Here is an 18,755-nt window from a genome sequence, read left to right on the forward strand (position 1 = left end):
TATTTAACTTTTCCCAGCAACAGATGAGATAGCAGAGGTTTTTCAGCACAGTAGGCTTAAGAGATTAGGATGCAATGAAACATTGAGTAGAGTTTTTTTCTTTATTTGCCCATTAAAAAAAGTTATAATTTTATTTTTTCACAGGTTATCAAATAGGTTTGTACCTAAATTAACAATTACAGTTCTGCATTCCTTTCTCCACTACCTACACAATCAAGGCAATATGAATGTAAATGTTTTTTCTGAAGCACCTATGCCATCCTGCTGGTTCCCTGAACAATGGGTTAAGTAAAATGTTCACATGTGTTCAGCAACAAACATGTGGGATTTACGGATCATAACAATTTGAAATACGTGCTTCCAAGCCACGTTAAAATAAGGAACCCTTCTTCAAAAAAGTTTCCCACATCTCTTTACACTGCCTTTGCCAAAATCGGATTAAGGTCCATTTCGTAAAGGAGCTGACTGGTTTAGAAGATTCATCATCTGGGATTAAATGGCCACCAGTGGGGACTCCATCCCCAGGACCACCACAGGACTCTACCTATGCAGTTTTATAACGCAAGAGTCAACGTCAGCCATAGACAGGCAGGGCATATAGCTTCGAAACAAGACACGGACCCCATGTACAGGGCCAGGGAGGGCAAGGTGTCACAGTCGTTGAGACTCTATTTCTTTTTTAATAGTGTCTGACATTTATTGGAAATAAGGAAAAGACGTTTGTACAGGTAGTGTACAAAAGCTGGGCAGAGTGCAGGGGTTATCGTGTTGAACAAAAGGCACACATCAGAGAGACAGCTGCAAATTCAGAAGAAAAGTGGATGCTGGGAAAAACTACCTGGTCCACAGGAGAAAATGAGTGACTCGATTTGGCTGCCAGGCACACCTGGGCCCCGGCAGACACCTGGCAGGAACTCAAGAGGTCTCTGGGAGTACGGAAGGAATGGGTCCCGCTGAAGGTGAAAGGCTGGCTGGGCCCTTCAGGGGGGCGGCCAGCTGTCTGAGTCACTGTCCAAGGGCTGTGGCCAGCTCAGATACCTCCGAGGTGAGTCCACACCAGTCAGAGCGGCACTCTGCGGTGGGATGCGGTGGATGGCGATGGCGATGGCGGCGGCAGCGCAGATCTGTGGGCAGATGGATGCAGTTGTCCGACGGGGGGCTGTTGGCCGCGGCCGAGCTGTGGGTGATCTGTCCGGCGTGTAACAGGAGCCCAGCTTGCAGCTGGAGCACAGGACGGCGTCCAAATGTACATGGGAGGGAGGGGCTGTGCTGGGGAGAGGGCGGCGGCGCGCTCCAGAGCGAGGCCCAGAGGCAGCCGCGGGAGCCTGGAGAGCTATTCCTGGAACAAAGGCAAGCACCACGCGGGAGGGGACGGCAGCGCAGGGGAGATCAGGGCGACTCAAGAGGGGAGGGAGGCGCGGCGGGAAGGCGCCTGTGGCGACCCTGGCGGCGGCGGCGGCGACTGGCGCAGGGGACCCTCCCCAGAGCACCCGCCCAGGCCCGAGGGTCTCCCCGCCTAGAAGTCCTCGTCCTCCTCCCATCCAAAGACCCGCTTCATCTCGGCCAGGAAGCCCCGGTAATCGTTGAGGAGGGGGCTCTCCTTCTTGATGTAGGGGATCACCCACTGCAGGGCCGGCCCCGTGAGGCGGGTAATGAGGAACGTCACCTTCAGGGCGTCGCTGGAGAACGTGTTCTCGTCCACGAACATGTAGGAGCCCGTCTGCACGATGAACTCCGGGAGCCGGTCGGTATCGCCGTCAAACGTCTCGGGAAAGGGAATGGGGTTCCTCCACCGACGCGCCGCGGGCCGGAGGGGCCGGGACAGGAGGGCCTTCATCAGCTGCACGCGACCTTCCATCTCGCCCCTCTAGCTCAGCTAGGCTGCGCCAGGATGCTCCGGGGTCCGCCAGGGTCGGCACCGAGGCGTCGCCGGAAGTGCAAGTCCGCGGAGGCGGGCCCAGGCCGGAGTGGGCGTGGCCACGAGCGGTACTCTGGCGACTGCGCGGGCTCCACCCACACGGTTGGGGATCGCTAGTGCGCAGGCGTCTCACCCGAGGCAAGTAGGCAATGGAGAAGAGCGCTGGGGCGGGCCTAACGTCCTGAGGAGGCGGGGTCAGAATTCGAGCGAGGGGGAGGCGGAGCCGTGGTTTCCCAAGGCGCCAGAGGGCGAGGGCGGGGAACAGGGGCGGAGTCCATGACCCCTGGAGGTAGGTGGGGAAGGCGGAGCCGGCTGCCCTAGACAGCAGGGGCTCCAAACTCTGGTAGTGGCGGTAGACAAGTCCTGCTGCTGCACCCCTGCCTGCTCCTCACTCATCAGTCCTTAGGTGGATCTTGGTCCCTGGACCCCACTTGAGTGGCCGTCTGTAAAAGTATCTGCCTCTTCATGCACTTCTTAGCCACAGAAGTATTGACTCCCTCCCATCAGATGTGGTTCCCTTACAACACTAATGGAAAGCCCCAAATATTACCATATATAATCTACAGCATCATGTTCAAAGAAGAATGCCCCATGGGCAGTTAATGGAAGGAGGGTTAAATGTTAAGAAATCTCTTAATTTGCTTTATTAAGTTTTTGTTTGTGATTTTCATAGTTTGATTCATTTGCTTATAGTAGTCCTGCCACTATGTATTAAAGCACAGACAACTATTATTCTTTCAACATCTTCTTTTTCTCCAATTTTATACTCTACCACATCCACGCACAGTATGACAACAGCTCTTGAATATTAAAAAACAAAAAACAAAAAACAAAAAACCCGAATGGGTAAAACTCTCCTAAAATGGCAGATTCTATAAGCACAATAGTACTAGATGAGAAGGCGACAGTGAGAAAGGATAAAAGCAAACACGTTCATGTGCACAATGTGGTTTAAGTCTGGATTTAAAAACACCTTCCCCAGAGAAACTGGCTATAATGGCATTTCCAGAAAACTTCCTTTTCTCCCCACAAAAGACCTGAAGATCTCCAATCCAAACTTTTGAAAACTACAGTTCTGAGATATTATAAATGACGATCAAAGCAGTCAGAGGAAAAAGGACAAATGTGTCTTTCATTTAGATATACTTTATAGCATTGCCTGTTTAGGTGTTGGCAGATCAATAAAAACACTGAAATAACAGAAGTACTTTGCAGGATAGGAGTAGAAAAGTACTGAATATATTACCTGTTTATATTAGTAACGGAACCTCATGGCTAGGAAAATTTTCTAAACATTAGAATGACTCCAGGATAAATTTCTCTCCAATATTAAATGTCACAGAATTAAAAAAAAAAAAACAAAAAAAACAACAAACAGATTTACAAGTAGATATAGTGAGAACAGAAAATTACAAGGCAGAGAACACAAAAGAATGAAGATAATGCTGTTTTCTATAAGGCTAGAAAACGCAATAACTTTGAAAACCCCCGCAAAATATCACTCTTGCTTATAAATCACTGATTTATCGTTATGTCCATACGTTAAATCCTTTTCTTTCCATATATTAAAGAATCCTACATTCGGCCTTTAAGCATTCAGCATTTCTTTGCCAGTCTTTTAGCTGAGTATCTTGTCCCATCCGATTTGGGTGCAGGTAACTGGAAGCTGCTGGTGAACAGCCTTGAATGTGGTGTCTGATATTGTTTGATAGTTTTCACTAATTGCTCTCTGATATTAATAAACTCACTGGCACTTTGGACTTCATTCGGAACAGTTGCTAAATCTGTATGATGAATCAACTGAACATTGCCTTCTTCATAATAGTAAACCTGAATCTTCACTACTCCAACCACCTGGGATGTAGGCGGTGTGATGGCAAACTACCACTCTGATTTCCAATGGCCGTTCAAGAAGTTTTTAGGCTCAACATGTGACTTTCATTACATGCAATAATCGTCTGTTGCCCATCTATAGTTTTAGCAGAAACAGTACAGAAGCCTTTGGAATAATGATTTATCACTTAGGTCCTTAAAGCACTGTCACAGGATTCTCTTCAAGACTGCAGACCCCATCTACTTCTGCCTGTGAGTTACTTGCTTCTTCCTGCAAGGGACCAAACTTTAAGGAAATTTTGTTTCTTGGACCTAAAAATGTGCTATTACCAGGTCACCAAGTTTTGTAACTAAGACCTGATCTTTATGTCCTTGTGTTTTCACAGGTGTGAACTGATCCATTTTATAATGGGCAAATAGATGTGTTGCCCGTTCCCGGAGGAGAGTAAGTAGCCAGACCTCATTGAACACTTCGTTCAATTCCGCTGGAGGGACATGAGTGATGAATTTAGCAGCTGCCCTTTCCTTCTTCTCATCAGACACCCAAAACAAGAACTCGACCGTCTTGGGCTATTTTAATTTTTAACCCTATGATTTTTCCCTTCACGTGGTATACATTTTTCAGGTTATGCAATATGGAATTTTCTTTGTACTACTGAATTATTTAATGAAAGTAAAGTTTATTACAACAATTAATAAATGTGCATAAGGATCCCAAATAAATATTAACAATTTTTCATGGATTGGGGCATCTGCTAGTAGGGTCAGAACTGAAGTCTACGGTCTGAAATGATAATTAAAATTGTTTGGTTTTCTTTCACATTAATCACATCAGGGCTTTTGTACCACTTTGTCTTCTTCGTCGAGATAGGAGGCTTTGTGTCCTGAGATTCAGATTGTGGGTGCTGTGCATTTGTTGGTGGCAGAACCCTCAAATGACAAATGGGCAAAGGACCTTATCAGGCAATCCAGAAAAGGAAGTTACAAATGACCAGTCAACACTAAAGAAAACATTCATTCAAATTTTACTGAAACACACATTGACAAGAGAAATTAAAAGAGTGTTTTTCCTGATAAGATTTCTCGTTGCACCTGAAAAAACTAATTCATAAAGTGCACGAAAACAGGCACTTTCATATTATTCACAAAGGGATGAGGAAGGTAAAAACCTTTTGAAGGAAAATTTGCAAATATCTTATAAATGAAGAATGTGAATGCCTTCTGATTAAGTAATTGTATTCCTAACTCTCATCTAAAGTTTTAGACCCAAATTAAAAGCTACTTTTCTATTTTCAAAGAGACATAAAATACAACATTTGTATTAGTCTGGTTCTCTAGAGAAAAAAAATTGTGTGTGTGTGTGTGTGTTTATTATAAGGACTTGGCTCACACAGTTATGGAGGCTGACAAGTCTCAAGAACTACAGTCAGCAAAATGAAGACCCAGGTTGAGGCTATGCTATAGCTCCATTCTGAATCTAAAGGCCTGAGAACCAGGAGATCCGATGATATAGTTCTAAACCAAAGGCCTTCAGGCTTAAGACCCCAAAGGAACCGATGTTTCACTTTGAGTCTGAAAGCAAGATAACAACTGATGTACCAGTTCAAGGAAGTCAGGTAGGAGGAGATTCCCTCTTATAAACCTGAGGGTCAGACGTTTTGTTCTATTTGGGCCTTTAATAGATTGGATGGGGCTTACACACATTAGGGAGGCAATCTACTTTACTCAGTCTACCAATTCAAGTGCTAATCTCATATAAAAACACCCTCACAGACAAACCCATCATAATGCTTGACCAGATATCTGGGCACCTCAGGACCCAGCCAAGTTGGCATATAAAATTAACCATTACAACATTAAGGAGCTATTAAATATTCTCTGGTAGATTTTAAGATTTAAAGAAAGCATTTTACACCAAGTACTCACAAGATGAGGAAATGGACATTCCCTCAGATTTGAAAAGATATTTTAAATAGTCACTGGTTTCTGGAGCACATTTTGACTATCAGTGTCAACACTAGAAAATACATTTTGTCCCAGAAGATCCATTTCCAGAAGATTGTACTCTATCTTGATGGAAAACAGTAGGGCCCCATGTGCTGACCATCCCAGGCACCCGTTTCATGGAGAAGGAAGTACGGGACTGGGTCCATGTCCCTAAAATGGAATAATGTAACCATGGGCCGCATCACTCAAAGTAGCTGGCATGGCCGACTGGCACACTCTGGGAGGAGAGAAAGCAAGAGTGGGTTCTGAGGTCTACTGGGGGACAAGGAGGCAGAAAGTGCTAAGGAGATCAGGGATGTATGGAGGAGGGGAAGAAAACCACATGGATGAGAGTGAAATCTTTGCACGAGGTGAAGGAGCCAGGGGTCTGTTACCAGGGTCCCACCCCATGGCCGCAGATGAATCACCTCATCAGGTCTTCTCACTGTTGACATATTGGGACATTTCTTTCTCTGACCGATATGGTAGAATATGCATCTCTAAGAAAAAAGTAAATGAGCTACAGAGATGGCTTTAGATTTAGGTTGAACTAGTATATAGTCAAAGAGATGATTGCACTAGCACCAGGATGCTGTAATAATCCCAGCGTTGTAGACACACACACGGAAAATCAGACCGTGTCCTGCTGAGTCTTAGCTTCTGTAGTCCTCACTCCTTTATGTCTCCCTTCTATCTGTCAGCTGATGAGCACATCCTTACAATCTAAGCCTTCTTTAGGATTCTGACCTGACTCTCTTCTCAGCCTATTTCTCTCCTCAGGAAATCCAACGCACCATGGCAACTCCCACATTAAACCTTGTTCAAGGATTTCTAGATCTTTAGCTATAGGTCTTTCTTCTACCCTCAACTCCGGATTGTATTTCCACTCAACTACTGTTCATCTTCACGTGAGAAGCTGGTCAACACCTCAAACATATTGCAACGTCAGTCTTCATCTTTCCTTCTCTTCTCCCCCAAACTGTTCTGCTATTTAGTCTCTTTTGTCAGTTGGTGGGACCACGATGCATCCAGCCAGTAGTACCAGCACACCTGATTCTTCTTCCTCCCACACTTCCCATAGGAGCCACTGCACATTCACTCCATGCTGTGTGCTGAAGTGTCTGCTGATGTTTTCATTCACTGCACTTTCAGGAACTTGAGCATCAATTACCACCCAGCTGGGTTTTAACAACCTTTTTGTAACTAGGTGGCCTCTCCTTTTACAGTGACCATCTATTTGATCCATTCTGCACACTGACATGACAATGACAGATTTGAAATGCAAAATACATCTTGTTATTTACAGCTTCAAAGTCTCAAAGTTTCTCCACGTCTAGAGCATCCAACCAAAGTTTCTCTTTTGTGGGCTGCTTCTCCCCACTTCTGTCTTGCCACTTCCATCATTCACTCTTATCCAAATAGGCCAGACCATGTGTTCTGCCCTGAGAAGATCATGTTGTTTCACACTCTTGTTCCTGTGCACTTTCTCCGTTATGATCCTGAAAAGCACCTCTCTTTCTCCTTGTCTATCTGATCAACTCCTATGTTAGACACACGTTAACCTTCTGCATCCTTTCTGACAGCCTAGGCAAAGGCAGTCAACCCATTCTACAAGAGCCATGCACATTCTGCCTGATTTGGCAAAACCAGCCAGTGGTCCAAGAGACATTGTGATTTCCTCAGGGGAAGATATTTCTGGAAATCTACCATCACAAGGTACTATTTCAATCACTCCTTATGTACTTCTTGACTCCCCACATGTATCGTCGTCCTATATACTGAGCTGTGTTATATCAGAAAAGAATATGCTACTGAAAGGCCTAATGAGAAACTAGTAGCAAACTTACGAGATGAGACAAATACATGAACAATTAGTACCAGACATAATATATTAATTGGCACAGATGAAAGCGACAAAGTTGTGGAACAAACAACTGGCAAAGTGGACAATGTGTTGTAAGATGTGGATTATGTGCTATGAGTGTTAAGTAGAAAAGGAATTAGAGAAATCAGATTAATGTGGACTGGAATGGCACAGGAAGGCTCCAGGAAGGAAGTTAGATTTGACCAGAGACAGGCAGGAGGATGTTAAAATGACAATGATAGCTAACTTCATGTGAAAGCTTCCTATGGGACAGGCACTATTATAAGGGCTTTCCATTAACTTACTTAATGCTACAGCAGCCAAATACCAAGGTTTTTACTGGTACCTGCTATGATCTGGATGTTGGTGTCCCCCCAAATTCATATGTTGGAACTTAAACCCCAATGTGACAGTATTCAGAGGTGGGGCCTTTGGGAGGTGATTAGGTGGGGCCCTCATGAATGGGATTAGTGCCTGTAGTAGACTGAATTATGTCCTCCCCAAACTCACTGGAGTGTGAATGGTGTCCCCCACGTTTCATGTATTAGAAACTTAGCCTCCACTGTGACTGTGAAGAGGGTGGGAAATCCTATTATGGTAATTGAAAGGTGGGGCCTTGAAGAGGTGATTGGATTGTAGGACTGTGTAGTAGTGTATGGATTAAAAATGGTGGTCAGGGGCATGGTTCTGAGGGCTATAAAAGAGGAGGAGATTCTCTCTCTCTCTTTCTCTCTTTCTCTCTCTCTCTGTTCTCTCTGCTTCCACCATCTCGCCATGTGAGACTCCTCGGTCACTGTCGCCACCACCAGATGGACTTTGAACTTCCCGGTCTCAGAAGCTGTAAGAGATAAATTTCATTTTCTTTGTAAATTACCCAGTTCCATGTATTTTGTTATAAGCAACAGAAACAGACTAATACAGTGCCCCTGGAAAAGAGGCTTGAGGGAGCTTGTTTGACCCTTCTGCCACAGGAGGACACATAAAAGGTGCCACCTATGAGGAACAGGCCCTCACCAGACACCAACTTTGTTGGCACCTTGACCTTGGACTTTCCAGCCTTCAGAACTGTGAGCAATCTGTTGTTTATAAATTACCTAATATAAATTCTTTTGTTATAGCAGCCTGAACGGACTAAGACAGTACCCTCAATTTGCTAATGAGAAAACAGAGACACCGAAAACCCTGAAGGATACACAGCTGGTAGGGAGAAGAGCTGTGATACAAATCCAAGCAGCACACCGTGAGGCCACATACTCAACCACTATGCTTAGCACATAGTGGACAATAAGTAATTGATCATTTCTCTAAAAAGGCCATAGACATTAGATGAGGTATGAATGGGAGAAGAGTGACCTGTGACTACAGACTGAGGAAACAGGTGAACTGAGAAATAGGAACTGTGTGGTTGTCAGGCACTGATAGGGTTCCGCCATGTGTCCATCTGCAGAGGCCAGTCAGAGGGGTAGGCCTCAGTTAGAGGTTTGGAATGAATTGCCAGTTCCCGGGGATGCGATTCACAGTGACACCCACAGTCTTCCTCCTCTTCTCTCCCCATGCTGCTACATTCCAAGATGCATGTGCTTCAGCGATTGCTGGACAAAGCCTGCAAAAACTTTCCAGCTCTAGATCTTTATCAAAATCTTACCCCCAAACCTCAATTGTGGAAAAATTCACTTATAAGCGTTCTCTGAACTTCTAAAGAGCAGCCAGACTTTAGTGAATAAGTTACTCATCAGGGACAATGGCTGTGTTCTTTTTCATGTAATATACAAATAATAATTGTATATATTTACAAAGTGTTTTAATATATGGATACACCATGGGATGATTAAACCAATCTAATTAAAATGCCCATTGCCTCACATATTGATTACTTTTTGTGAAATATTTCTGAAAAACTGATTTGTCCTGTCTAAGTGAACTTTGTACCCTTTGACCACCATCTTCCCATTCCTCCCTCTCTAGCTTCTGGTCAGTTCCAAATTATGGTTTAGGACACTAAGACACCAGAGACAGGCTGCTGGATTATTACATCTGTGTTCTTAGCACGACACAAGAATCCAGTGGTCTGTCTCTGGTGTCTTAGCGTTGTAAACCATAGTTTGGAACTGATTTTCACCACTTTTGTTTTGCTGTTTCTTGAGACTTCTTTCTGGAGGACTGTAAGGTCATCTTTCCCAGGTACTGCTGGCTTGATATCCAGGGTGGGTAGGGCAACATCATGAACTGTTGTGTATTCACACACTGGAGCCTCACATGCCCCCCATCGAAATAATCATCCCTGTGGGTGGGATGATTACTATCATTAGAGAGTCTTTCCAAGGGGCACTGTTCACAGTGACTTAGTAGTCTAAGTAACATGACCCAGTGACTGTGTGTTCTCTTCTACAATTTCAGGCAGGTGAGTTAAACTCAGATTTAATTATGTCTCAGTGAGCTGGACTTCTCTGTTTGTGCTGACACACAAATTGAGAGCAGCTACAAAACTCATTTAGCAGATGACCTCTTAAAAAAAAACAGGGCCTGGTCCCGCCTTGAGTAATCATGGAGCTGGTGACCTTTGCCGCTGAGTTCTGAAGCCCCATTATCTTTTATCCTTCAGCAATACAAAAAATCACTTGTCCTGGGGTTGGAGGTGGAAGCATGAAACAAGGGATGGAGTTAGAAAAGACATGGTTTATGCCTGTGCCTTGAAAGAGGGGAATGTTTTCACAGACAGAAAGGGTGGAGAAAAAATGAATTCCTGAAAAGGGTGGCGGTGAGTTGTTTGAATTCGGTCCTGGGACCAATCTTGGCAGTCTGCTATGAGTTACTTTGTCGTTGGCTTCCTCTGGACTTCCCAGAGTTTCTGAAGGCTCCCTGCCTTCCTAAAATTGCAAGTGCAAATCTTGGGTCCATCACACCATGCGCAGCCCACTGTTATCTAATCGCAGAGAGCACATCATTCTGCAACATCACAGCTCTGATGTCTCCCCATGTGCCAACCTAATAGCAAGGAACCCAATTAATGTTTGGGGAAAGAGAGGAGTAAAGCATGGAAGGCTTTCTGAAGGAGGGTGCAATTGAGCTGGGCCTGGATAAACTGGCTGAGCCAGATGTCCAAAATGAGAAATGACACGAAAGAGTGACCATAGCCTCTGTATGTGCAAAGGGCTACACAGTAGATCTGGACATTGGCAGTAAGCGAAGCCAATTCAAGCTGACTTCAATCAGGTAGCCCGGCCATGAGGTATGGGCAGAGCTTCTAGTGGTAGGCCTGGACAGAGTGGACAATGTCCCTGTCAATCATATCAGACGCTCCAATGATAGTGTTTGAAGGCGGGGCCATAGACTGGCTGTCCAAGAAACTCTACCACGTGGCCAGGCTCCTTAAAATTTGGTTCGTGTGCTGCAGCATCCATGGAAGGTTTCCTTGGCGAACGTGGGAACATGGCCGCTCTCCCTCCTGAGATCACGGAAGTGTAAGTTTAATTGATTTTAATTTTAATCGGCAGTTTGTGTTGTGATTTTGATCAAAATTGGGGATATGGTGTGCTGTAGCATTTTTACCAGATGTGTCCCATGGGCTTGTGAATTGATGACAGGGAATGTCCTTAGCGCCAACAATCGCAGCTTTGTGCTTCGTGTAGGCAAGAGGATGAGTCTTTCAGCTCATTTTGTTTATTTTATTTTATTTTATTTATTTTTTGTCGTTTTTTTGTGACCGGCACTCAGCCAGTGAGTGCACCGGTCAGTCCTATATAGGATCCGAACCCGCGGCGGGAGCGTCGCCGCGCTGCCAGCACAGCACTCTACCAAGTGCGCCACGGGCTCGGCTTGGAACCCCCTCCCGTGTTCATCATCTTGAAGTTCTGTGGTGTTTTGAACTTAAAAGTCAGGATACGGCTGATGCCGCTGGCTGAACTGCTGTGGGTCCAGGACCACACAGTGGCCGTTGGCCTCTAGGGACCTGGTTTTGCCTTTATTTCACCGAGTCACTGGATGGGTATTCCCGCCATTTACTTGTTTAAACTCGGCACTGTGCCAACATTTGTCAGTTTTGTTATTAGAGATCATAATTGTGTTATTTTAGATCTGAAAAACAGTGAAGTATCACCCACGGGACCCAGCATGGGAATATGACAGCCGATGACAGTTAGCTGTCTTTGCAGCTAGTTTTGTGTTTCATTTAACCACAAAATTACATGTTTAATATAAGTTGTTTGGGTAAAGTTTAAAATCAGACTTATTCGTGTGTTTTCTTCAAAAGAAAAAAAAGTGTCCTTATCATTTCAACGTGAAATTAAGGACATGGACATTCAGCTTGTTCACTAACCGCCAGGAATCGCCCGGCAGTCGTAACCGAACTCGGTTTTGTAGTTTTATGTAACGTACTTGTGTACTTAATATCACCATATTAAACCAGGAGACTCCTTTAAAAGTTTGGTGTTAGTTAAATTTTACAAATATGGCGAATAGCTGTCTGGTTGGCAAGAGCTTGTTGCTTTAAGATCCTGAAGGGAATGAAGCCCCAGGGATCCTATTGTTTTATTTTACAATATAATGCCATAAGATTTTTTCCCTGACATTGGAACCATTTGAATTTGTTTAATTTTGACCTGGTCTTGTCCATAAATATTCTTGGGATGAAAATATTTTCGCTGTGAATATTCTGAAACGAATCGTCTGGCTAGTCATTGACCTTTAACAATCACTGTGGATGCCCCTTAGCCACTTTTGTCCAATCAAGGATGGACCCAGTTTGGCATTTAATTTTACATGTTCATCCTCATTGCATTCCATTAAGCTTTGGTCCCAGGACTCCTTATAAATGCCTTTGAAAGGTTTTGTGTAAATTTCAATATAGGAGAGTAAATGAATGTCTGATTGTCTTTCATTTTATATAATTTCTTGTTTGGAATAATTTATTTAAAAATTCTGGTGATGTTCTCTCTCCATAAATGTACTTGAAAGCAAACGTTTGGGGATAGTCTTGATATGCAAATGTAGAACTTAATCTATTGGTTCAGTGCTTGATATTTTAAGACAGTAAATGCTCTTTAACATCCCTTGGCCACCAATAAACCAGTGTGGGATTTTATTTTACAGAAGTATTGTGTATTTGGTACCATTTTGTTAAATTAAATGTGGTCGTGGTCCTTTTCATACGTTTGTGTAAGAAAGTTTTTATTTTCAAAGCGCAAATTTTAAAAAAAAGATTGTTTTAATTGGCTTCGTGCCTCTTGCTTTACAACAGTGACTGGAATCACGTTGCCAGCTAGTTTCACTTTACTATACCCTAAATCGTTTTAATATCGTTGTACTTGTTGAAGCTTTAGTGTTTTTGTATCATATTTCATAGATCTACCAAAACCGAAGAAAGTTTTCTGGTATTTTCAATGGAAAACTGCACACATAGACCCAACCCTCCTTGTTTTACCACAGTGAGTACCCGGAAGTACTGGTCATCAGTCAACACTGAACCTTGTTTGGAATTTCATTTCCTAAATGAATTCCGTTCTGAATATCACGTTATTCAATCCAATTCTATCCTGAGTCTTTTGCATAAGTTTCTTTTGAAAATCGTGGGCATTTTCATTTCTTTTTTTTTAAAGATGACCGGTAATGGGATCTTAACCCTTGACTTGGTGCTGTCAGCACCACGCTCTCCCAAGTGAGCTAAGCGGCCATCCCTGTATAGGGCTCCGAACCCGCGGCCTTGGTGCTATCAGCACCGCATTCCCCCAAGTGTGCCACGGGCCGGCCCTGGAATTTTCAGTTTTTAAGTCAGGAAACTCACAGTCAAATCGAGTGCTTTCAGTTTGTCTGGGAGTGAATGACACTTGCAGGTCACGTTGCAGTTTTATTTTTGGATCATAATTATGTATTTAATATATTGTTTTTCTTCTAATTCGGCTTTGGTCCCAATTCCTAGTGTCCTTCCATAGGAAAAAAAGTCATTTGTGTAGCTCCTATTGATAGAGGAGGTGACTGAGCATGTGCAAGACTCAATGTTACAGAACTGGGAGCCACCCCCTTCACTGAGTATTCATTAGATAGAGAAACTGTGAAAGCCGAATCCCAGCTCAAGGCGGGGCTGTTGCTCACTTGCCTGCAGGCAACCCACCCTTCCCTGGCTGAGGTGTGTGTACTTTGAGTTGAACTTACTTTCAGCAAGGGGCTGCTCACTGTCTTGAGCCAGCGTGCACTTTGTGCTGAACTTTAGGTATGTTTCTCTTGCTTTTGTGTTAGACTTGATGTCTGTACTGAACGAACTTTTGTGTTAGACTTGGTGTGGGCCCTGCTCAGTCTCTGGAACATGCTGCACTCTTTCCGTGGAACCTGTATTTCTTATCTGTTTTATTAAACTTGTTCTCACCGTGTACTGTGACTCTGTTCTTGAATTCTTTTCTGTGTTCCAGTCAAGAACCTGGCAAGAGGACGGGGTGGGCTGAGGCCCCCTGGACCCTACCTCTGACATCAGTATGTCTGCCTTTTAATATTCATGCCTACCTTGTATGCCGCCTAATGTGTATCCAAGAGGAGAATTAAAGGAAAACTCTGGTCTCACTGTAAACCCTGAGGACTGTAAACACTGAGAGGAACCTGATACTTGGCTTGAGGTGAAACGCAAATACTTCTCTTTTATAATGGTGATGGCTGAGTTTGCTTATTTATCTTTTTGCTGGTTAATTCTTGATATTGACGTGAAATATGTATATTATCTCATGTTGAAATGATTTAATGATTCCTGTATTGCTTAACAGTGATGTTCTCTAAACAGAATCCACTTCAGTTACACTTGTAGATCCGTAAGATTGATTGCTGGTATTTGGATTTTGCTTTATCTGTGTCACTGTTACTTGCAGGAATGCAAATTTGAGGAATTGGGACACTGACTAATCTAATTAATCTTGGCTCTTCAGGCAGAGCCCTAGACCTTGAACAATATATAATTGTGGAATGAAGGCACTTTTATTACATGCCCATCTATCATAGACTGCTAGGGATCTATTTGCCAATTAAGAGCAAATTCCCCAAAACCACATTATATTAGCAACTGTCCAATTTTTTTCATTCTTTTTTTCCTCCAAGAAGTATGTTCTATATCAGGTCATAATAACATTATTTAACATAAGGTATTATTTATGAAACTGTTTTGAATAATGTCAGCTCCTTTCTGATGGAAGAAATGTTCCTACTTGTTATGTTACAGATTAATGACACTAATACAGCAAAAGTGCAGTTGTGGAATGTGTATTTCATGGTCTTTAGTGAAGGTGTGGCAGTTTCCCCCTCACTCTGTGGACTGCCCAGGCTGTGAAAAATGGCTGGGGGAAAGGTGGCCCTTGACCCTCTTATATCATTGCCTAGCGCAGCAATCAGAGGGAGTCTTTTAAGTCTTCTGCTGTTTCTGGTGAACAATTGCTCTTGGCTGAGTTGATCACTCAGTCTTTCATCTTTGCGAGGCAGCTATTCTCACTACTACACCTCCAACACTTGGGCGAGTCTTATACCTGTAGTTCACCTGCAGAGACTCATGAAACTAAACTGCTGTTGCTGGTATGTTCTTCCAACATATGCCCCAGACACTTCTTTCTTCCATGCTCGAGTGGCTAAAATGCCTTGCGTAAGCTCATTCAGGAAGCACACACTGGCACTGGCAGCATCTGGGGAGTGGGAAATGTTGGGTCCAGGAAAGAAACTGGTGATGGCCTATTGTTAGGTTTCTGTGCTGAGACACTAATGTGCAGAACAGACTGTGGTTTCCACTACGGAGAGCAATGGTATATCAAGAATCATGGGCGCTCCTGTCTCAGTTATAGGAATGCAATTGGAGTGTTCTCCAAGCATTTCTCTATTAGTTTCCTGCACTCTTCTGCTGAGCGTACTCTACACATCTTTGAGGGAAAAAAGCAGTCATGTAGGTCCTGTCAATGACTAGTATATAAAACTGGTGAAGTTTGGATCCTCATGACCCTCTGCACACGAGCCTGGACTTCCAGTAACCTCCCAGGCTGGCAGCTTAACCCCTCCTATTCCCCTTGCTGGAAACCGTTACAGTCTCTTCATCACCTCTCTCCACATGGGTGACGGAGATGCAAAGGATCACTCAAAGCCCACTTCTTCTGAGCAGTGAGAGAAGCCCCGAAGGAGTTAATTTCCCGGAAGCCTCAAGAGAGAGGCATTCCTCCTTGGAAAGTTAACCTTGAACTGGGGTTCTTTCTCAGTATTTCTTCTCCAGGCCAGAAAGTTACAGAAAAGGAACATAGGTGAAGTTATGGCTAAGTATAGTTTAACAATAGAGGCTGGTGACATCAGTGAAATAACAAAGTGACATTCCATAATGCAGTTTGCAGAAGGTTAAGTCAATCCACCAACAAAAGCTTGTTCTTAGCAAATACTGTGTTTTCTTGCAGCAGTTTCCTCAGCATTTTTACATAACAATAAAGCAACTTTAGGTTAACCTGCACCAAGGACGTCTGTCCTTGAGCCCACAATTTTGCTGTGTTACAATTCTTTATCTACAACAGAGACTTTAGCCTGGCGAAAGTTTCCTGTCTTTGGCAAGCTTAACATTTCTATATGTAATTTTTAAAAGTTAGGTTATACCTGAAACTACAGGGCTTTGGAAGCTAGGCCCTGTGAAATACATTTGCTTTATCAATGTTAGTATACTGCACAGGAAATGGCACATACCTGCAGGTGTACATGTCCTTTCCCCATACATCTGCTGGAAGCACTTGCTCCTTGATGGTCTGAGCCATCTGCCATTTGGTCTTCTCAGGGGCAAGATTATATTGCCTCAGGGAGACGTTGCCCGCACTCCTGAGGAGGGGACATTATAGACACAACAGTGTGGGATTTATCTTGTGTAGTACTGGAGCGCCTGAAGCTGGTAAAGGATAAGGTGGAGCTGCAAATCAAGGAGGGGAGGGTTTTTCTATTTTCAGTTCATCTGCAGAGACTTATAAAAGTGAGTAGCTTTTGGTGGTACGTTCTTCCGACATACACCCCGGATGCTTCTTCCTTCCATGCTTGAGTGGCTCAAATGCCTTGTATAAGGTCACATGGGAAGGACACTCTGGCATTGGCAGTATCTGGGGAGTGGGAAATGTTGGGTCCAGGGAAGAAACTGATGATGACCTACTGTCAGGCTTCTGTGCTCAGACACTAATGTGCTGAGCAGAGTGGTTTCCACCGTGCAGAGCAGTGGCGTGTCAGGAATCATGATGCTCCTGAATCAGTGATGGGAATTCAGTTGGAGTTTTGTCCAAGCATTTCTCTATAAGCTTCCTGCAGTTTTCCTCTGACCATACTCAGCACATTGATGGGGAAAAAAAGCAGTCACATGGGTCCTGTCAATGACCAGTACCTGAAGATGTTGAAGAAATTATGCATCTTGTGTAGTACTGCAGGGACTGAGCTGTGAAAGGATAAGGTGGCGTTGTAATTTGAGGAGGTCAGGTTCACTCATTTCAGGTTACCCAAGGGTTGAAGCAGGAATGAGGAATCTCCAGAGTCTGAGGAAAATACAGACAATGCGGACGACGAGCGAGTTTGGTGTGAAAGTTATGAAGGGCAGTAGGTCCCCTTCCATCACAGTACCTTTCCATCAGCACAGTTCAGGGATGTAAGACAGCAAAGCACATTGACGGATGTGGTACGAGAAAATGTGGCTCTCTTGCAACGTTGAAGCATTTAGATGAATGCAGGTTCTTGTTTTTTCCAGTGAAAGGTGGGCCTGTCTATTGGTGAAGGCTTCGCCATGTCGGCCTTCTCAGTACCGCCTTAGGCCTATGAAAAAATGGCCACAGTGGTGGGTGGCCCTTCACCACTTACAGGAGGGCACTTCAAAAACTTCATGGAAAACTAGTACAAAAGTGTGCGGGAGTGTTGAGAAGGAACTGCTGGTGCTCTTGCTGCTGTTCTTGTAACCTCCCTGACGCACTCTGCTTCCTCCTGTGGTTCATATTCCAGGTTGTTCTGAAGCGTTATGCACAGTCCTGGGCACTTCCTGAGATGTGCATTTCTCTACATCTTTTTGAGGAGGGCCTAGCCGAGGTTTCGGTCTCAACCGTTTTAAGTTGTTTCCTCTTTACTTAGTTCACATGCAGCTCAAACACATTTGCTGCCAGTTCATTGTCCATTCCTCATAAAACTGACACAACGATTATAAGCTTTTAAAATAATTTGCTTACATTAAAAAGAGGCAGAGAAGGAACTTACAAGTTTTCTAAAGTAAATTCTCTAAGAAAAGGGAAAGGCTAGGTCTCTTTCCTATTTCAACAGGGAGAAGTAAACTTTTATATCTTGTTTTACTTTGTCTTTATCCTTACAGCACACTGTCATGAGATACCAGTTCGCCCATTGGGCCCCCCTCCTTTGAAAGCTGCAGATTCCTGGTTCTGGCCAAAGCTGGCCACATACAGAGAACTTCGTCAAGAAATGGGGCCTGAAGGACAAATGGGGCCCGAAGGACAAGCAAGAGATATGAGCAATTGCTCGTCCTCGGCCTGCTTGTGCCTTTCCCCACACTTACATTCTCATGGGGAGTCTCAACGATCACCTGGAGTGAGGAGTGGAACCATAAGGCTTGTCCACAGATGCTTAAAATTGATACGCTGGTGACAGTGGCCTGTTGGCAAATGGGGCTGTACTGTTGCTCTCATGTCCGCTGGTCCTTGAGTGCCCTGGATGAGCAGAGGTTTGATCTCCATGAGTGAGTGTGATACTTATCACCTGATGGAATAGTTGGATGGGTGTCAGGAATCAGCTCCTGTGCTGTGGAGATCTAGGATGCAGGCCTCTTAGAGAAGGTGGAAAGAATGTGCCAAATGTGTGCACTCCAGAGCAACTTCAGTCGTCTCCTCCAGATCCCTCCTGGATGGGGTTTGCCCTCCCACCCATTGTGCTGACTCCAGTAACACAGTCTATGGATTACTGACCGCTGCCAGGCTGGCACCTAACAACTTAGATTTAGGTTATTGTCTGAGCTTCCCGTGCATCTTTTTATTCATATGCAGACCTGCTGTGTTGTTTGCTCATCACCTTGACAAAAGAACAGTAGTCGGTTCTGTTTCCTAGTCTCCCCATCAGTCAGATGCATCTGGTCTTGCACAATGCTGGAAAGGTCTATTGTAGACTCCACTCTACTGTGAGCTTGGAGACTAT

At 44.1% G+C, this 18,755-nt stretch overlaps 1 pseudogene; it reads right to left on the reverse strand.

The window, feature by feature from the left end:
* Positions 1-3,506: 3,506 nt before the first annotated feature.
* LOC134368446 (F-actin-capping protein subunit alpha-1-like) lies at positions 3,507-16,982 on the reverse strand (annotated as a pseudogene).
* Positions 16,983-18,755: the final 1,773 nt, after the last annotated feature.

This window comes from Cynocephalus volans, chromosome X (genome assembly GCF_027409185.1).
Source record: "Cynocephalus volans isolate mCynVol1 chromosome X, mCynVol1.pri, whole genome shotgun sequence".
In the NCBI taxonomy this organism is placed as follows: Eukaryota; Metazoa; Chordata; class Mammalia; order Dermoptera; family Cynocephalidae; genus Cynocephalus; species Cynocephalus volans.